This window comes from Ambystoma mexicanum, chromosome 3p (genome assembly GCF_040938575.1).
Source record: "Ambystoma mexicanum isolate Mex_15411 chromosome 3p, UKY_AmexF1_1, whole genome shotgun sequence".
In the NCBI taxonomy this organism is placed as follows: Eukaryota; Metazoa; Chordata; class Amphibia; order Caudata; family Ambystomatidae; genus Ambystoma; species Ambystoma mexicanum.
The window spans coordinates 82,548,570-82,569,889 of record NC_090925.1 but is presented as its reverse complement, the minus strand read 5'-3'; the positions used below and the strand labels follow the sequence as shown (position 1 = coordinate 82,569,889).

The following is a 21,320-nucleotide window of genomic DNA, read 5'->3' as shown; positions in this document are numbered from 1 at the left end:
TTGGGCACACCATGTAGTTAAACTGTAATTGATTATATTAAGTAATTGGTTATATTAACATGGGGTTGTGCTGGGTGGGAGGGCGTCCCTCTCAATGTTCCCTCTCCCCCTGGCTCATCACAGTGCCTCAAATGCATTGTGCTTTACTTTCATGAGCCTGGGGGTGAGGGGCTGCCCCCTTCCCAACACTTTGTACAAGACAAGTTCCTGCTCTACATTCCCGGATACACTCTCAGCTCTGGTAATGATGGCTTACTGATCATTCCCACATTTTGTGTATCTAGGGTTGGCACTCATGCCTTCTCAGTCTGAGCTGGTAAACTCTGGAACATCCTTCCCATTGCCCATAGGAGCATTGAGAACAATCTACAGTTCTGGCACTCTTTAAAAACTATGTTACTCTATACTACAAGTGATTGTCAGTTAATGTCAGAGTCCTAGCAGCAAAATGCCCTTTGGGTGGACGTGCACAGCAGAGATTCTTTTAACATGACTTAACATAATGACTTTGAATAAATATTGGTTTGTGCAAGAGTTTGAAAAAATGGCACAAGAATATTGTCAGAGTTGCTTTTTGTGTCTACAAAACAATGTGCAAAATCTCTGTTGAAATCATTGGAAATATCTGCTGGTGGCATTGGATGTGTTCTCTGGTGGGGTGGAGGCATATCCTTGCGAAGAGCAGACACAATTTTGTTTTATTTTTTCATTGTGTTTTGGTGTCCACAGACCAGCAAATGGAAATGTATTTCATTTTATTTTTTTGCATTTTTAAAGCGCTCACAGAGCCCAGAGGCATTGGACGCTGTTACATGAATATGGGCCTCATTAGGACCCAGGCGGTAAGGGTTTACGGCGGCGTAAACAGCGCCGACCCTTACCGCCTGATTCCGAGGTCCCTTAGCGCCATAGAGGATTTAACACCTGCTTTTAGCAGGTGTTAAAATCCATGGCGCTAAGGGACCTTGTTGTTAATTACGCCACCGTAATTTACGGTGGCGTAATTAACGCCTTCCCCACTCCCATTATGCCCTATGGGGCAAAAATGGGAATGGGGAAGGGTAAATGGGGATTGGGGACTTACCGCCCCGCCAACCTCGGAATGGGGCAGTAAGTCCGCCAACCACCATGGAGTAAATGTAGTTTACGCCATGGTGGTAAAGGTACGACCCAGGCGGTAACTTAACGCCTGGGTCGTAATGAGGCCCTATGTCTCTTAGTTGAGTATTTATAACACGCTTAATACCCAGAGGTTTCTAAACGCAGGCCCGGGTATCAAACCTGTGTTGCTTCGTCTTGTTTCCAAGGCGAGCACATTGCCACTGAGCTATCATCCCGGGACAATGGGTATCTTTCACAAAACAAGGTTTAAAACAGCAATACATGATTCATAATGCATGTCTTTATTAATTAACAGCAGACACAATCAGTGTTGTTAAATATTTGATTAGAGACTTGGTACCAAGATTTGGGATAACTGTTAGCATTTATAGCGATCAGGGCTCCTAGTTCATCAAAAATGTGGTGAATGGACCATAAACGGCCCTGAATGTACAATACATTGCACACTGTCTTCACCATGCACAATGCGGAGGAGGATTAAAGAGGAGAAATGGGGTAATTAAAAAGAAATTGTCAAAGCTCTGCCAAGAGACAGGGCTAAAGTGGCCAGATGACCTTCACCTGGTGTTGCTTTGTATTTAAAGCAACCATAATAGGAAGACCAGGCTAAGTCCACAAACAATTTTATATGGAGGACCTATGAGACTCCCTTAATCCCCACCTGTTTCAGTCCATTGACACTTACCTGCACCTCAATGATGAAAACTGTCTTGATTATGTGAGGTCCTTAATTCTATCTGTTAGTCATAGCTACAAACAGGTAAAGGATGCCTTGCCTAAAGTGCCAATGACGCCTTGCCCCTCCTTCTCATCAGTGAAAATCAGTTCTAGCTTGATGTTGGCGAGGACGTTTACATATCATCCATGTGCCCAATTCGCAGTAAAGGTGAAAGAATGGCTTACCTTAGTGCATGCTGCCCAATATAAGAAGTGTTTACTAAACATAAACTAAAAAGGATGTCAGTTCTGTGGGTTTTTCTTGTTTACATTCCAGTTTGTTAACTTGTCTTATTTTCCACTTCTAGAGGGTTTACAATATGTATCCCGCAACAAATTGGGATCAGGAAAAGGGTTTAACCTCTCACAGATGATAACCACCTCAGAGATGTAATGTTTGCCCTGCTATAGGAAGAGGTATTTTGGGAGTTGGCAAGGGGCAACTGTGGGATTTTTGGGCAGTTGGGTGTGCGGATGGATTTGTTACTGCGATTCTTTCTGAAACCAGCTGATTGTGCACCAGGACAGGTCTCTCACCCTTGTGAGGCCCTCTAGTTTTGAATTTATAATGAGCACTACCTTAAAGGCCCTATTGGAAGACCATAGGTCCAGGAACCCCTTACCCTGTCTGGAAGTTCCAAAGGCAATGCTTTATTTTATACTGATTCTGTTGAACCGACAGAAGTATATCTTGAGCCATCCCATGTTTCTGACCTAATAGATTATTGCTATTCCATTGTGTACACTAGGAGAGAGAAAGAACAGACATTGAAGACCATCATATGGCGTTGATGCTTTTCACCTTCAACGGCTGTAGAGAGAGTGAGGCTTCAGAGCTTAAATTAGAGTAAGCGTGTTACTATAATAGACTTATCGGTTAGCTTCACTAAAGTGGTTCTGCAGAGAAAGTGTTTCATAGAAGACCAAAGGCTAGATTTAGGAAATTATTTCAATGTGTCTATTGATTTTTTTTGTTTCTTTAAAACAACATTGACTTACCGGAACAACACTGTGGTGGTAAGTGTGTGTTCTAATTTTAGAAACGCTTTTTGTCAGTATAATACACAGAAAGAGAATAGAACATACAGGTTAACATAGCTCATGGCCTTTCAGGCCTTTGATGTAACTGAGTTTCACAATAGCATGAAGGTATCTCAACAGTCATTGTGGTACGACACAAAAAGCAAGGTAGATAGGTCAGGTTTGGCTATGTTGTGTCAAACACCTCCCTTATCACATTGATTTTTACCCTCCACTTGTGTACATTTCATGTTGCTGGACAGTTTAAAATTAGGACGTGTGTATTCATGGTTTAGAATTTAATGATGTGCAATTTAACAGTTGAATCAAATTAGCTGATGCACAAATGTCCATTTTTTACAATTTGTCTCTCCTGAATAGATATTTAGGTGAGCAAATCAAAATATTATTTGTCAAGCTAACATTTTACATGACAAGGGTGGGACTCACATTTGCAACCCCCCACACAGTTCAGGAGGCATTGGCATACAAAAGGTGAATTAATTAAGATATTTGACTTAATCATAACCACTAATCACACCTCTAGGCAGATTCAAAATCCATGGCTCCAGGGCAAAGGGTGCACATAGGCATCACAAAAGATTATAAAGTGTCAGGTTCCCTGAAGAGACAGCACATTTTGGTACATAGAGTTATCAAGAGCTATCACCAATAATTGTTACTCACTTAAGGATGGCGCCCCCCTCGCCTCCGCCTGTGCATGCTCTCCTCTTGTTTATCATGATGCAGGTCTGAAATGCAAGGAAGGGCATGAAAGCTAGTCACATAGTCAGGTTTGCATTTGAATTAGATATTGATGTAGAGGTGTGACTTCACTTTGTAAATTTTCACAATTCAGAGGTCCAAAATGGAAATTCTTGCCTTCAGAACTGAGCTCCTATTGTGAAGGGAGATCCAGATCACTTGAAGATCAAAAGATGCTTTCCATAAAAGATCCATTTTCCTAAATGCAACCATTGCAACTAAAGACTTCCTTTAATGTACACAATGAATCATAAGAAATGTAGAGATAAGCACTGCCAGAATAAAGAAAATAACTATTCATTAGTGTTTTCAGTTTTCCAAAAGATCATACTCCTTTATTTACTGCAAAAACTACCATTTTCCAGGCACTCAAGCCCAGCCACCTGTTTCAGCAATAATAATAATAATGACTTTGCTTGTTTGTTTATTTGCAGATCATCTTCAAATCCATCCCTGCAGTAGCTGCATTGGTCATTGAATGGAAACAGAACATCTAAATTCAACCGATATCCTGATTGTTGGCTTTTCAGATCTTCCACTCCTCCAAGCTCAACTCTTTGGTGTGTTTTTAGTGCTGTACCTGCTTACTCTGAGTGGAAACCTTCTTATTGTGGCAACAGTTTCCAATAACTCGCAGCTGCACACCCCTATGTACTTCTTTGTCGCTATTTTGTCACTAATTGACATCACATACACCTCGGTTGTTCTCCCAGCAATGCTAGCACACTTTTTTCTTAAAGATTTCTATGTTTCGCTCACAACGTGCCTCCTGCAGATGACTTTGTTTGTTTCCATGGCAGTCGCAGAGATTGTTTTGCTCACAGTGATGGCTTATGATCGGTATGTGGCCATCTGCAATCCTTTACATTACTCCTCCATCATGAATCTAGCTGTGTGTATATGGCTGGCTGTAGGAACCTGGCTTATTGGTCTCCTGCTTACTTTACCATGCACTTTAGCCGTGTCTGGGTTCTCATACTGTGGCTCCCACACCATCAATCACTTCTTCTGTGACGTGACAGCATTGATGAAGATCACATGCTCCAGCACTCACGTGATTGAATTATTAATCTATACTTTTGGAACCTCAGTGACACTGGGGTCGTTTATTTTGATCACCATTTCGTATGTCAACATTATCTCTTCTATTGTGAAAATCAAGGAAAAGGGGGGGAGTTGGAAGGCCTTCTCGACCTGTGCCTCCCACCTGACTGTGGTTGTTGTTTTCTATGCATCTATCTGTGCTACATATATTCGTCCAAAATCATCAATGGGGGACAGCAAGATCTCCTCTTTGACTTACATCATAATCAGTCCTCTGTGTAACCCCCTTATATACAGTCTTAAGAACACAGACTTTAAAAATGCCCTAAGGAAGAAAAATAATAAATCATAGTCTATAGGATTGAACAGTAATGCACATCAACTATAGAGCAATAAACCCTTGATGTGCCGGGCATTACCTGATCGGTAATTCCCCTACACAGAGAGGTGTATTGCTATTGGCATGCTGGCATGCTTTACCAGGGTGATATTTTTATGTTGAGCTACATTGAGGTTGCTGTTTCCCACATTTTTTAAAAAAACGTACCAAACAGGATGGCAACCATGGAAAAGAGAGAAGGGATCTACACATAGTCCCTTAGCCCTTTCCATGATGGCCAATGCCATACTGGGTAGCGTGGATATACTAAGTGTTCCAAGTGCTGGCGTGTGATGAGGCAGCTGCAAGTAAGTGGGGCAGGGGTAGAAGGTGAGGGGGAGTGGGCGACTGAGGTGGAAATTGGGGTAGGATGGAAGAGGGAACAGGTGTTGTTACCTGCTGGCGGCAGGGAAGATGACTGCCTCCCACTTTTGAGGAGGCTTGGAATGGGGGCTTTCCAAGATTCCAGGTTGGCTGGGAGTGGCATAATAAGAAGTTTGTATCATTGAAAAATATTACTCTCATACCGCTGTTGAAATTGCTCTGTCTTTCTGTGGTACCATTCCATATTTGCTTTTTTGCCCCCAAGATGCAACTTTGATTGCAGAATAAAATGTGCCAACCAGTCGTGAACAGGATTTGTACCGTATTTAAGATGTTGTAGCATTTAATGAACGGATACCTTTTAATTGGTTATGCAAGTATGTCTTCATTACAAAAGCTGTATGAATAATGCAAGGATGTGTTCCTGTCATTTTCATAGCAGCATTAATGGTGTCATAATGTTGCTACTATCCTTAACAACTCAACTCTTAGGTAGCACTCCTGGTATACGGGAAACGGGCGCCATTTTCTTTTTGCAGTAGGCTGATACACCATCCTATTCAAGAATTATAAGAGTATCCACTGCAACAAGACTTCAGCGGTCCAGTCGAAGAAATCAAAAACTTCATCTCAATTTCCAGCACCTGAAGGTCTGTCACTTTGGAAAAATCTGCTGAAAGAATTGCAGGACCAATATGTTTTCTTGAGCTTCAAAAGAGGTTTAAAAAGGAGATACTAGAGAGGACCTGTGATTACAATTAACTTAAGAGTCCCAGTGAAGGCCATAGGGCCTCATTCCGAGTAGGGCAGTAAGGGATACCGGGCACTGTTAAGGAGACTGGTGCCAGTAATCCCTTACCGCCCTACTACGAGGTCCCTTAGCGGGTCCCTCCTTTAACGCCTGATCTGACCAAGTGCTATGAACGGGACCCGTTAAGGGACTTCAGAGCTAATAACGGTACTGCAATTTGTGGTACCGTTATTAGCGCCTTCCCAATTCCCATTGAGCCCTATGGGGGCTCAAATGGGGAATGACTATTTCAATGGGGACTTACCGGTCCCGCAAAGGTCGGACTACACCGGTAAGTCCCCATTGAACCACAACGGTGCCAGACCCGTTATTGGAGGCAGTCATGGCGCAAATAGCGCCATGACTACCCCCAATCTAGGAATGAGGCCCATAGTCTGTATAATCTAATGTACTGTACTCCAAAGCGATTATGTATAGAGCACTTCTTCCATTTTGGTTGGCTCGCTATGCATGGCCTTACATGAAGAGAGGGAGGGGGGTTGCTAGCAAGATAGAGAGAGAGGCACATTTAAACCCTGTGGTGTAATTGCTTGCAAGCTGGAAGTACCCTAGTCTAGTGTGTGGGTGTGTTTCTAGGTGAGTGGTGGCCTATAGAACCGTGGGTGTGTTGTTCAGTCAGAAGGGAGAGCCCAAGATACATCGCTGGAAGTAAGTGCTGCTAATCCTAAGTTTGACGCTTGCGTGCAGGGGTGTGTGAGTGCTAGAAAGGTCAGCACTGCTGTTGCTCAGTTAGTGTGGTGTCCTTGTAGGCAGTTGCTGCTGCGTGATGGTTGTTTGTGTGAATAGTGTAAGGTAGAGATAGATGAGTGATGGAGTGTAAAGGAGCAACCTTTTGGTTTTTGTTTTGTTGGGGTATTTGCTTATTGTCGTTGAAAGCAAAGTTTAGTTTTCAGTTTAAAGGATGAAGGGGCTCTCCAGTGTTTTTACCACAGACCTTTCACTTCTGATTATTTTACTGCACATTTTTCGCATGTTTGTCTTTCAACATTAAGGTGGTGGATTTTAGTGAGGCAATATGGGATGAGACAGGGGTAAGGTCAAGGGGCAATGAGGCAGTATCCTCCCTAATTTTGTAGGAAATAAAATCGATAGAAAAATGCAGTGAAAGATGAGGTAACTTTTTTTCGTAAGACCGTTCCAAATTAATCTAATCTCCTGTGCATTATAGCCAACATGTTACATGCAGGGACTGTATGTTCATGTGAATGTCACTGTCATTCTTTTTAATTTGACTCAACACGGGAAACCTCACCTGGCCCGGACACGGAAAGGATTGACAGATTGATAGCTCTTTCTCGATTCTGTGGGTGGTGGTGCATGGCCGTTCTTTGGTGGTGGAGCGATTGGTCTGGTTAATTCTGATAACTAACAAGACTCCTCCATGCTAACTAGTTACGTGACTCCCAGTGGCCAGTGTTTAACTTCTTAGAGGGACAAGTGGCGTTCAGCCACACAAGATCGAGCAATAACAGGTCTGTGATGCCATTCGACCCTTCGATTTCCGTGGCTGCATGAGCACTACACTGAATGGATCAGCGTGTGTCTACCCTTTGCCGACAGGTGCGGGTAACCCGCTGTACCCCTTTTGTTTTTAGGCATTGGGGATTGCAAATATTTCCCATGAACGAGGAATTCCCATTAAGTGCAGGTCATAATCTTGCGTTGATTAAGTCCCTGCCCTTTGTACACACCGCCCGTCGCTACTACCGATTGGATGGTTTAGTGAGGTCCTCGGATTGGCCCTGCCGGGTTCGGCAACGGCCCTGGCACAGCGCCGAGAAGACGATCAAACTTGACTATCTAGAGAAAGTAAAAGTCTTAACAAGGTTTCCGTAGGTGAGCCTGTGGAACCTGCGGAAGGATCATTAACGGCAGAGCAGCCGGAGGGAGAGGCACGGGCCCGACCTCGGTTGCATTCCAGACATGCACAACCCACAGCCCGAGGTGCCCCTCTAGCTACGGTCCGGCCAGCCGAGAGGTCCGTGGCCGGGGCACATGGGGCTCAGGCACCATGGAGCGGGATTCCCTTCCTCCCGAGGGGGGTTCTGCGACCCAGCAGACAGACAGGGATGCCTGGCAGGGTTAGGTTAACCTGCCAGGGTAACGTCCCACTGGAGAAAGGGAGCCCAGAGCAGCCCACCATCCTCTTGTCAACGGCCGTGGGCGCACTCTTCCACCACAACCTGCCAGCGGGCCGGGCGTTGGTGGGCACACCCCGGTCTGCAGGTAAGCCCTGAGTGGTAGCAGCTGGGAGCCGAGGGAAGCCCGGCTGTTCTCAAGGGATGCCTCCCCAGGGCAAACAGAGGCCCAGCACACTGGGTGAGTCCTGAGCCATGGCACATCCGGATTTACTCGACGGACGGGCATCGAGTTTCCAGCCACCCATATCCGCCGGCATAGTGGTCGACCTTCCCTATTGCCCAGGTACATGAAGCTTGGCCATGTGCGGCCGGGCTGCGGTTTGAAGACTGTAGCTTTCCCACCCAAGCCCCCCTCACCATGCCGTCTCTGGACCGCCTCTCCGTTCAGCTCCCCAAAAGAGGAGCGGCAGAGGGGTTTAGGGTGGGGGAATGATGAGCGGGAATTGGGCCGGATGGGCCGGCGGTGGAGCGGCCTGCCTCCATCACTGTGGGAAGCCCTGCCACCCTGCTGCTGCTGCAGGCAGTGGGCAGGCTTCCTTGTTTTGTCTTAAAACCCCTGATGGTTTCAGCCGACTCCCAAGTGGGGAAGCTAGATGGGGCGCCGGGCTGTCTCGTCCGCGGCGGGCAGGAGAGGCGGTGCTGCCTCCCTCCCAGCTTCTCCTGCACTGGCAAGTTCAAGGCTGACGTGTGGAACAAAAAAAAGGTTGCCTGTGACTGGATCACTCGGCTTGCGTGTCGATGATGAACACAGCTAGCTACAAGAATTAGTGTGAATTGCAGGACACATTGATCATCGACACTTCCAATGCATCTTTCGGCCCCGGGTTCCTTCTGTGGCTACGCCTTTCTGAGGGTTGCTTGAACGTTAATCGCCCTTGTTTCCCTCCCGGGGGCGTGGCTGGGGCTGTCACAGGGACCCTGTTCCCTTTGTCCCCCTAAGGTCAGCCCCCGATCAGCACCGTCGCAGGATCCCTGGACCTGGCTGCGCAGGCTTGTGGCTGGCGTATCCCGGCCTCCCCGTCTACCTAACTCGCGCAGCTTGCAGGAGGGCTGGGCATCCGGCAGGCCCCAGCAGCAGCGGTGGAGGAGGCCTTGAAAAAGCCTGGTGCACCTTCACCCTGCCCCGGGGCACCAGGCTGTGCTGTGTGTGGTGTCCCACAGCTGCTGGCGTGGGACATCATGGAGCACGGGACTCGTGACTAGGTGGGTTTTGGCCGCGGATCGGGAAAGCGCACGCTGGGAACCACCAGATGTGCAAGGCTGGGGCTAAACCCCTCGTACAGCCCCGGGCCCGAGGCCGGCCACCCACGCAGCTCTTCTGCTCCCTCGACTATAACCTTAGATCAGACATGCCGACCTGCTGAATTTAAACATATTACTAAGCGGAGGAAAATAAACTAACCAGAATTCCCTCAGTAACGATGATTGAACAGGGAAGAACACAGCGCTGAATCCCCGTCGGGGGGCAGGCACGGGAAATGTGGCATACAGTAGAATGACTCCCTGGCGTCGCTCAGGGGGCACAGGTCCTTCTGATCGAGGCTAACCCGGCAGACAGCGCACCGGGATCGGGTCTTCTCTGAGTCGCGTTGCTTGGGAATGCAGCCCAAAGCAGATAGTAGACTCCATCTAAGGCTAAATACAGGCGCGAGACGGATAGCCAACAAGTACGGTAAGGGAAAGTAGAAAAGAACTTTTAAGAGAGAGTCCAAGAGGCTGTGAAACCGTTGAGAGGTAAACGGGTGAGGTCCGTGCAGTCCGCCCGGTGGATTCAACATGACAGGCAGGTCGGGCGTCTGGAACAGTAGATTCCCTCGCTGGACCGCCACCCGGGCGCACCCGGCCCCCGCAGGGTGCATTTCCTCCATGGCGGTGCACCGCGACGGGCTCAGGGTGAGCTGGGAAGGCCCCGGGGGGCAGGAGGATCTCCGTTCCGGCGGAGAGTGTTACAGCCTCCTGGCAGCAGGGCCGAGGGAGATTGACTGCCGCCGCGCCCCATTTCTGGCAACCAAAAATGTCCCTTTCAGGGGTCACTAGGGTGGCGATGGAGACAGTGTCCCCTGCTCCCGGTGCGACTGTCAACTGGGGTGGACTGTCAACAGGGCCCCCAACAGCGTCGCCCCACCGGGCGGGGAGTTCCACGAAGGGTGCCAGAGGTCTGCAGTGATGTTGGTTACCCACCCGACCCGTCTTGAAACATGGAGCATGGAGTCCAACACGTGCGTATGTTGGAGGGCCGAACAAAACCCTGTGACGCAATGTGGCGCAATGAAGGTGAGGGCCATCGCGCGCCAGCTGAGGTGGTATCCCGATGCAGCGAGCGCACCACCGGCCCATCTCACCCGCTCTGTCCACAGGGAAAAGCTCTAAAGGGGCCACACTGAAGCCCCAGGGTGACTGGAGGGGCTGGCCTTGGGTGCCTGCCTCATGAGCAGGTTAACCGTGCCCAAGCCCGGCGGCAGCCCCGGGGAGATTCGGCGTGGTCCCCATCGCTCCCCGGAGGGAAAATCTCAAACGTGGTGAGAAAGCTCTAAGGTGACCCAGGCCGGAGATCCAGGGAAGGGCTGCTGCAACCCAGCCTTGGGAACCTGATGGACATCCCCAAGCCCGACTGCGGCCCATCGGAGCCCGGCATTGTCCCCATCTTTCCCCGGAAGGGAAAAGCTCTAACGTGGCGGGAGAAGCTCTAAGGCAGCCCGGGCCAGAGCTCCAGGCAGAGAGGCGGTGCTGCCTCCCTCCCAGCTTCTCCTGCACTGGCAGGTTCAGGCTGACATGTGGAACAAAAAAAGGTTGCCTGTGACTGGATCACTCGGCTCGCGTGTCGATGATGAACACAGCTAGCTACAAGAATTAGTGTGAATTGCAGGACACATTGATCATCGACACTTCAAATGCACCTTCCGGCCCCGGTTCCTTCTGTGGCTATGCCTTTCTGTGGGTTGCTTGAACGTTAATCGCCCTTGGTTCCCTCCCGGGGGCATGGCTGGGGCTGTCACAGGGACCCTGTTCCCTTCGTCCCCCTAAGGTCAGACCCCAATCAGCCCCGTCGCAGGATCCCTGGACCTGGCTGCGCAGACTTGTGGCTGGCGTGTCCCGGCCTCCCCGTCTACCTAACTCGCGCGGCTTGCAGGAGGGCTGGGCATCCGGCAGGCCCCAGCAGCAGTGGTGGAGGCGGGCCTTGAAAAAGCCTGGTGCACCTTCACCCTGACCCGGGGCACCAGGCTGTGCTGTGTGTGGTGTCCCACAGCTGCTGGCGTGGGACATCACAGAGCACGGGACTCGTGACTAGGTGGGTTTTGGCCGCGGACCGGGAAATCGCACGATGGGAAGCACCAGAAGTGCAAGGCTGGGGCTAATACCCCCGTACAGCCCCGGGCCCGAGGCCGGCCACGCACGCAGCTCTTCTGCTCCCTCGACTACAACCTCAGATCAGACATGCCGACCTGCTGAATTTAAGCATATTACTAAGCGGAGGAAAAGAAACTAACCAGGATTCCCTTAGTAACGATGATTGAACAGGGAAGAACCCAGCGCTGAATCCCCGTCGGGGGGCAGGCACGGGAAATGTGGCATACAGTAGAATGACTCCCTGGTGTCTCTCAGCGGGCCCAGGTCCTTCTGATCGAGGCTCACCCGGCGGACGGCGCGCTGAGATCGGGTCTTCTCGGAGTCGCGTTGCTTGGGAATGCAGCCCGAAGCGGATGGTAAACTCCATCTAAGTCTAAATACGGGCGCGAGACGGATAGCCAACAAGTACCGTAAGGGAAAGTAGAAAAGAACTTTGAAGAGAGAGTTCAAGAGGCTGTGAAACCGTTGAGAGGTAAACGGGTGGGGTCAGTGCATTCCGCCCGGTGCATTCAACATGACAGGCAGGTCGGTCGTCTGGAACAGTAGATTCCCTCAATGGACTGCCACCCGGGCGCACTCGGCCCCCGCAGGGTGCATTTCCTCCATGGCGGTGCACCGCGACAGGCTCAGGGTCAGCTGGGAAGGCCCCGGGGGGCAGGAGGCTCTCCGTTCCGGCGGAGAGTGTTACAGCTTCCTGGAAGCAGGGCCGAGGGAGATTGACTGCCGCTGCGCCCCATTTCTGGCAACCAAAAATGTCCCTTTCAGGTGTCACTAGGGTGGCGATGGGGAAAGGGTCCCCTGCTCCCGGTGCGACTGTCAACTGGGGTGGACTGTCTGCAGGGCCCCCCAACAGTGACGCCCCACCGGGCGGGGAGGTCCACGAAGGGAGCCAGAGATCTGCAGTGATGTTGGTTACCCACCTGACCCGTCTTAAAACATGGAGCATGAAGTCTAGCACGTGCGTGAGTTGGAGGGCCGAACAAAACCCTGTGACGCAATGTGGCGCAATGAAGGTGAGGGCCATCGCGCGCCAGCTGAGGTGGGATCCCGACGCAGCGAGCACACCACCGGCCCTTCTCGCCCGCTCTGTGAGGGAGGTGGAACATGACCATGTGTGATAGGACCCAAAAGATGGTGAACTATGCCTGGGCAGGGTGAAGCAGAGAAAATTCTGGTGGAGGTCCGTAGCGGTCCTGAAGTGCAAATTGGTCATCCGACGTGGGTATAGGGGCAAAAGACTAATCGAACCATCTAGTAGCTGGTTCCCTCCGAAGTTTCCCTCAGGATAGCTGGCGCTCAGAAAACCAAGCTTTATCTGGTAAAGCGAATGATTAGAGGTCTTGGGGCCGAAACAATCTCAACCTATTCTCAAACTTTAAATGGGTAAGAAGCCTGGCTCGCTGGTGTGGATCCAGGCATAGAGTGCGAGTGCCCAGTGGGCCACTTTCGGTAAGCAGAACTGGAGCTGCGGTATGAACCAAACGCTGGGTTAAGATGCCTGATGCTGACACTCATCTGACCCCAGAAAAGGTGTTGGTTGATATAGACAGCAGGACGGTGGCCATGGAAGTCAGAATCCGCTAAGGAGTGTGTAAGAACTCACCTGCTAAATCAACTAGCCCTGAAAATGGATGGCGCTGGACCTTCGGGCCCATACCCGGCTGTCGCCGGCGCTGAGAGCTGCAGGGGCTGAGCGGCAAAGAGTAGAAGGGCTGCTGCAGTGTGCACGGAAGCCAGGGGTGAGGGCTCGGGTGGAGCTGCCGCAGGTGCAGATCTTGGTGGTAGTAGCAAATATTCAAATGAGAACTTTGAAGGCCGAAGTGGAGAAGGGTTCCATGTCAACAGCAGTTGAACATGGTTCAGTCAGTCCTAAGAGATGGCCGAGCGCCATTCGGAAGGGATGGGCAATGGCCTCCGTTGCCCTCAGTCGGTCGAAAGGGAGTTGGGTTAAGATCCCTGAACCCGGAGTGGGAGAGACGGGTGCCCTTGCGGTGTCCAGTGCAGTAACACATATGATCCCGGAGATTCTGGTGGGAGCCCCGGGATAATTCTCTTTTCTTTGTGAGGGGCAGGGCACCCTGGAATGTGTTTGTCACGAGAGAGGCACCCAAGCCTTGAAAAGCATTGCTGTTCCAGCAGCGTCCGGTGAGTTCTCCCTGATCCCTGAAAATCTGGGGGAGATGGTGTAAAACTTGTGCCGGGACGTTCCCATATCCGCAGCAGGTCTCCAAGGTGAACATCCTCTGGCATGTTGGAACAATGTAGGTAAAGGAAGTTGGCAAGTCAGATCTGTGACTTCAGGATAAGGATTGGCACTAAGGGCTGGGTCGGTCAGGCTGGGCATGCGCCATGGCTGGACGAGGCGTCTCCTCCCCGGGCGCGGCGCCGACTCTGGACATGAGCTGGGTCCTTCCATTGGATCACCTGATGTGCGGTGGTCGCCTCTCTCCCTTCCCCTACTGAGGTTCGGGGGACGGCATTCTGCCTCGGCCGACGCCCAGCAGCTGACTTGAACTGGTGCGGGCCAGGGGAATCCGACTGTTTTATTAAAAAAAGCATCACAAAGGCCCGCGGTGGGTGTTGACACAATGTGATTTCTGCTGAGTGCTCTGCATGTGAAAGTGAAGAAATTCAATGAACGCGGGTAAACATCAGGAGTAACTATGACTCTCTTAAGGTTGCCAAATGCCTCGTCATCTAATTAGTGACGCGCATGAATGGATGAATGAGATTCCCACTGTCCCTGCCTTCTAACTAGTGAAACCACAGCCACAGGAACAGGCTTGGTGGAATCAGCGGGGAAGGAATACCATGTTGCGCTTGACTCTAGTCTTGCACCATGAAGAGACATGAGCCGTGTAGGAAAAGTGGAACGCTGTCGGGCCGCCAGTGAAATAGAACTACTCTTATCGTTTTTTCACTTACTCGCTTCTGGCTCCAAGCACCCGCGCACACTGGGCACGACCCGCTCTGAGGACAGTGGCAGGTGGGGAGTTTGACAGGACCGGTACACCTGTCAAACGATAATGCATGTGTCCTAAGGCGAGCTCAGGGAGAAGAGAAACCTCTGTGGAGCAGAAGGACAAAAGCGTCCTTGAGCTCGAATTATCAGTATGAATACAGACCGTGAAAGCGGGGCCTCACGATCCTTCTGACTTTTTGGGTTTCAAGCAGGAGGTGTCAGAAAAGTTACCACAGGGATAACTGGATTGTTGCGGCCAAGCGTTAATAGCGATGTTGCTTTTGATCCTTCGATGTTGGCTCTTCCTATCATTGTGAAGCAGATTTCACCAAGCATTGGATTGTTCACCCACTAATTGGGAACGTGAGCTGGGTTTAGACTGTCGTGAGACAGGCTAGTTTTACCCTACTGCTGATGTGTTGTTGCAATAGTAATCCTACTCAGTACGAGAGGAACCAAAGTTACAGACATTTGGTGTATGTGCTTGGCTGAGGAGCCAATGGGGGGAAGCTACCATCTGTGGGATTATGACTGAACGCCTCTAAGTCAGAATCCCCCCTAAACCATAACGATACAGCAGTGCTGTGGAGCCTTGGTTGGCCTAGGATAGCCGGCCTCTGGGCCGGTGCGTAGACCCATTCGCCTCAGGAACCGAGTGTGGACAGAAGGGGGCTGCCTCTTTCGCTCGTAGTGAACCGCATGTCCGTGGGGAACCTGGTGCTAAATCATTTGTAGATGACCTGATTCTGGGTCAGGGTTTTGTAAGTGGCAGAGAAGCTACCCTTGCTGCGATCTATTGAAAGTCATTCTCTGAGCCGAGCTTTTGTCACATGGCGGTGGCACTGCCGCTCCAAAGGTCTCCATCCTTCTTCCTGCTGTGCCGTGGGGTGCACAGGAAACTCCCACCACCATAGGTACACACCTGCAGACTGGCAGACCTGATGGCCTCGACCCGGGCCGTCAAGGTGGTGCCCTAAGCCCCTGGACAGGGCTAGGGAAGAGAGGCTTCAAGATATCCCAAGGGGTGTGCAGGCTTGGTACCTTAAGCCTGTGCCCCTGGATGGTGGGGTCGGGGCAGGCACGGCCACCAGGGCACCGGGCCAACTGGCCTGGGGAGTAAGCCCAGATGGCCCGAGTTGCGGCCGGTGGACCAGATGGCCTGAGATGCGGTTGGCGTGGATGGCTCCTGTATTTGTCTCTGGTCGGGGTCTTTAAGGCCCCACCTCGTGGGTGCTTAATAGTCAGTGCGGAAGTGTCTCCTCAGCCCCGGCTCGAGTGCGCAGAGGTGGTGCCTTAAGCCCCAGGCAGGGTGGGAAAAAGAGTCTGCGGCTTAAGCCCCCACCCTGGAGCGCAGGGGGGTGGCACCTTAAGCCAGTGCACCTGGACTGTAGGACCTGGGCCGGGGTGTAGGACCAGATAGCCCGAGTTGCGGCCGGCGGGGCAGATGGCCTGAGTTTTGGCTGGCACAGCTGGCTCCTACATTTGTCTCGGGTCGGGTTCCATGAGCGCCCACTGCGTGGGGGCTTAATGCTCGGCGTAGATGTGCCACTCCACTGTTACCGGCCTCGGTTCCATGGCATTCGTGGGCTGGTTCCGGTCCTCGGGCAAGTGTCACCCACGTGCGGTCAAGTCCAAAATGCGGTGCGTGTGTCAAGGTGTGCCTTGAGCGGGTCCCTTCCCTCCACGTGGCTATAACCGCTTAGAGCGTCCGCCTTGAGTTCCATGGCGTTCTTGGGTGTCTCCTGGTCCTCGGTCCAGTGCCTCCCGTGTGCGATCTAAGTACAAAACAGGGTGCGTGTGTCAAGAGGTGCTTGTAGTGGCCGCCCCTGAGTTCCACTGTGTTTCTGTGTTAATCCCGGCAGCCCCGGGGAGCTTCGGCAGGGTCCCTGTCCCTCCCCGGAGGGAAAATCTCAAACGTGGTGAGAAAGCTCTAAGGCGACCCAGGCCGGAGCTCCAGGGAGGGGCTGCTACAAACCAGCATTGGGAACCTGATGGACATCCCCAAGCCCGACTGCGGCCCATCGGAGCCCAGCAGTGTCCCCATCGTTACCAGGAAGGGAAAAGCTCTAACGTGGCGGGAGAAGCTCTAAGGCAGCCCGGGCCAGAGCTCCAGGCAGGGGGCTGGGTCTGTTACAACCCAGCCTTGGGTGCCTGTCAGCCGTCCCCAAGCCTGGGGCGGCCCTGGCAGGGTCCCCATCCCTCCCTGGAGGGAAAAGCTCTAGCATGGAGGGAGAAGCTCCAAGGCGGACCAGGCCAGAACTCCGAGGAGGCGACTAGGGCTGCTGCAACTCGGCCATGGGCACCTGTTGGCCATCCCCAAACCCGGCGGCGGCCCCCGGGGAACTCCTTGCTGGAAAAGCTCTAATGTGGAGGGCGAAGCTCTAAGGTGGCCCGGGCCGAGCTCCAGGATGGTTGGGACTGCTGCCCCCCTCCCGGGCCTTGGGCGTCTGCCTCATGTGTGTGGGTTGAGAGTCTCCAAGCCTGGAGGCGGTCGCAGGGAGCCCCGGTGGCGGTCTCCATCCCTCCTCGGAGGGAAAAGATCTAAAGGGGCCCTGCTAAAGTGCCAGGGCCACTAGGGTCGGGTGTGTTGCCCCCCCGCCCTTGGGCGCCTGCCTCACATGTGGCCCGACTGTCCCTCCCCAAAGGGACAAGCTCTAAGGTGGACGGGAATCCTCTTACGTGGATGGGGTGGGGGAAAGCTCTAAGGCGGCCTGGCCAGAGCTCGAGGATGACCGTTGATGCTGACCCATGCCCTTGGGCACCTGCCGGCCCTCGGTCCTTTTTCAGGAGGGGGGGCAAAGGCCCTTCCCGTCCAGGCTCATTGGGATGCATTGCCCTACCAGATGGCCACTTTCCGAGCCCAGCCATCTGGTCGTTGGCCATAGGAATAACTGCAAGGACGAGATGCCGGGGCTGCTCTGGAAGTCCCGACGGGTTTGCAGAGAGATCCCCTCTGTCACTCTGGGTACACAGATTACAAGAAAGCTTAGTCACCTTCCTCCAGATTACTATAGACAGGGTGAGAGGGACCTGTCTGCGCTCCCTTCCAGGTTCTCGCTTCCCAACCCTGGCTCTATGGTGAAACTACCGCACCTCCACCGGCTAGATGGGGGGCTGTGCCCCACGCAGCACTCCAGCAGCGATTGGCCTGCTGGGGGTGCTCTTCTGAGCACTCCATGGGATCGATTTGGTGCACTTGGTCTGTCTACAGTTGGACTGCTTGGCCAGCCTCGGATGTTGTTTCAAGCAATTCACTTACACCCGCCTTGGGACCGTGTCAAGGGTATGCCCCGCCCCTTTGGGAGAGTCCCCTTAAGTGGGTGGCTCTCCCCTCCGAGCAAAGGCCGAGCAGCCCAGCAGCTCCCCAGTGGTAAGAACAGAGTGGATGGGGTCGGGTGGTGCTGGCCCCATTCTGGGCCTACCGCAAGCAATGACATGGCCCCTGCTCCGCCAAGCACCTTTCTCCAGAAGTTTGGAACGCACGTTCTGCAGGGTGCTGACACCCTCCGTCGCCACTCTGGGGGCGGCATGTGGGCAAACCCCCTACCACTGCATTCGGATGTCTGCCCTATCAACTTTCGATGGTACTTTCTGTGCCTACCATGGTGACCACGGGTAGCGGGGAATCAGGGTACGATTCCGGAGACGGAGCTTGAGTAACGGCTACCACATCCAAGGAAGGCAGCAGGCGTGCAAATTACCCACTCCCGACTCGGGGAGGTAGTGATGAAAAATAGCAATACAGGACTCTTTTGAGGCCCTGTAATTGGAATGAGTACACTTTAAATCTTTTAACGAGGAACCCTTGGAAGGCAAGTCTGGTTCCAGCAGCCGTAGTAATTCCAACTCCAATGGCGTATATTAAAGTTGCTGCAGTTAAAAAGCTTGTAGTTGGATCTTGGGATCGAGCTGATGGTCAACCGTGAGGCGTGCAACTGCCTGTCCCAGCCCATGCCTCTCAGCGCCCCCTTGATGCTTTTGACTGAGTGTCCTGGGGGGTCTGAAGCGTTAACTTTGAAAAAAATAGGGTTTTCAAAGCAGGCCTGTCACCTGAATACTTCAGATAGGAATAATGGAATAGAACTATGGTTTTATTTTGTTGGTTTTCAGAACTGGGGCCATGATTTAGAGGGACGGCTGTGGGCATTCATATTGTGCCGCCAGAGGTGAAATTCTTGGACCGGCGCAAGAGGAACGAAAGCAAAAGCATTTGCCAAGAATGTTTTCATTAATCAAGAACGAAAGTCGGAAGTTCGCAGACGATCAGATACCATTGTAGTTGCAACCTTAACCGATGTTGACTAGCGATCCGGTGGCGTTAGTCCTATGACCCGCTGAGCAGCTTCCGGGAAACCAAAGTCTTTGGATGCCGGGGGAGTATGGTTGCAAAGCTGAAACTTAAAGGAATTGACAGAAGGGCACCACCAGGAGTGGAGCCTGTAGCTTACTTTGACTCAACACAGTAAACCTCAACCAGCCCGGACACAGAAGGGATTGACAGATTGATAGCTCTTTCTCAATTCTGTGGGTGGTGGTGCATGGCCGTTCTTAGTTGGTGGAGCGATTCGTCTGGTTAATTCCGATAGCGAACGAGACTCCTCCATGCTAACTAGTTATGCGACCCCAGCAGGCAATGTTCAACTTCCTAGAGGGACAAGTGGCGTTCAGCCACACAAGATCGAGCAATAACAGGTCTGTGATGCCCTTAGATGTCCGGGGCTGCAGGCAGGCTACACTGAATGGATCAGCGTGTGTCTACACTTCACCGACAGGTGCGGGTCCCCCACTGAACCCTGTTCGTGATAGGAATTGGGATTGCAATTATTTCCCATGAATGAGGAATTCCCAGTAAGTGCGGGTCATAAGCTTATATTGATTAAGTCCCTGCCCTTTGTACACACTGCCCGTCGCTACTACCGATTGGCTGGTTTAGTGAGGTCCTCGGATCGACCCCGCTGGGGTCCGCAAGGGCCCTGGCGGGGCGCCGAGAATATGACAAAATTTGACTATCTAGAGGAAGTAAAAGTCATAAAAAGGTTTCCGTAGGTGAACCTGCGGAAGGATCATTAACGGCAGAGCAGACAGAGGGAGAGCTGCGTGCTCGACCACGGTTATGTCCCAGATGTGCACAACTCACAGCCCGGGGTGCCCCTCGTGCTACGGTCTGGCCAGCCGAGCGGTCTACGGACGGGGTGTGTGGGGGACTAGGTGCCGGGAGGGGGGATCCGTGACCCAGCAGACGGACGGGGAAAGGTGACAGGGTTGGGTTAACCTGCTGGGGACGTCCCCCCACCGGAGAGACAGAGCACCGAGCAGCCCCCGTCCTCTCCTCACTGATTGAGCCCCTGAGCCGTCATGCTGGGCGGAGGTGCGCTCTTCCAACCGACACACCAGCGGGCCGGGCGTTGGTGGGCACACCCCAGTCGGCAGGGAAGCCCCGAGTGGAAGCAGCCGGGAGCTGGGGGAAGCCAGGACGTTCTCGGGGGATGCCTCCCCAGGGTGGACAGGGACCCGGCATGCCAGGCGAGCCCTGAGCCATGGCGCAACCGGGCTTACTCGATGGGTGGGCGTCGAGGTTCTGGCCACCGACGTCCGGGGGCAAGCATTGGCCAGGCCCACCGGCGCAGCGGGGGACTTTCCTCTTGCCCAGGTACCTGAAGCTCGGCCACGGGCTGCGTTTTGAAGACTCTAGCGGTCCCACATGACCCCCCCGTGCCTGTGTTGTCTTTGGCCCGCCTCTCCGTCCGGCTCCCCAAAAGGGGAGCGGCGGACAGGGTCAGGGAAGGACGAACGGGAATTGGGCCAGGTGGGCTGGCAGCAGAGCAGCCTGCCTCCGTCGCTGTGTGAAGCTCTGCTGTCCTGCTGCTGCTGCAGACCGCGTGCATGCTTCCCAGGCTGAGCACCAGGATTTTTGTTTGTTTTGTCTTAAAATCCTTATGGTCTCGGCTGACTCCTGAATGGGGAAGCTAGACGGGGTGGCGGGCTGTCTCGTCCGCGGCGGGCGGGACAGGTGGCACTGCCCCCCCCACCTCTCCTGCACTTGCAAGTTCGGGCCAAGTTCGGGCCAATGTCTGGAACAAAATAAATTTGCCTGTGACTCTTGGCGGTGGATCATTCGGCTCGCTCATTGAAGACGAACACAGCTAGCTGCTAGAATTAGTGTGAATTGTAGCACACATTGATCAGCGACACTTCAAACGCACCTTGCAGCCCCAGGTTCCTCCCGGGGCTATGCCTCTTTGAAGGTTGCTCGAACATCAATTGCCCCGGGACGCCCTCCTGGCTGGGGCTGTCGCAGGGACCCCTTTCCCTTTTTCCACCCGGTGGCCTACGGGGAGGCCGTTGTGCTGTTACAGGCTTGATTCTACGACATTCGTGGGCTGCTCCCGGTCCTCGGGAAAGTGTCACTCATGTGCGGTCAAGACCAAAACGGGGTGTGTGTGTCAAGGGCGCCCTGAGCGGGCCCCTTCATTCCACGGGGCTATAACCGCTTATAGCGTCCGGCCTTGAGTTCCATGGCATTCATGGGTTGCTCCCGGTCAGTGCTTAATTTGTAAAAAAAAGAAGTGCCAGTGCCCAAGAAATATTGGCCCCATAATTCCGGGCGCGGTGCAGCCCGCAGTGTGGGTGCGGCACCGCCCTCAGCGCGGGCACGCCGGTCGCGCCAGTTCAGTGCTAGACCTACCT

General features: G+C 52.7%; 1 non-coding gene and 1 pseudogene across 1 annotated transcript; both read left to right on the top strand.

The window, feature by feature from the left end:
* The first annotated feature begins 11,742 nt into the window (after positions 1 to 11,742).
* On the top strand, positions 11,743 to 15,460 carry LOC138581764 (28S ribosomal RNA). The gene has a single exon (XR_011304770.1). It is a non-coding gene; the product is annotated as a 28S ribosomal RNA (ribosomal RNA).
* Positions 15,461 to 20,728: 5,268 nt separating this feature from the next.
* LOC138581508 (5.8S ribosomal RNA) lies at positions 20,729 to 20,882 on the top strand (annotated as a pseudogene).
* Positions 20,883 to 21,320: the final 438 nt, after the last annotated feature.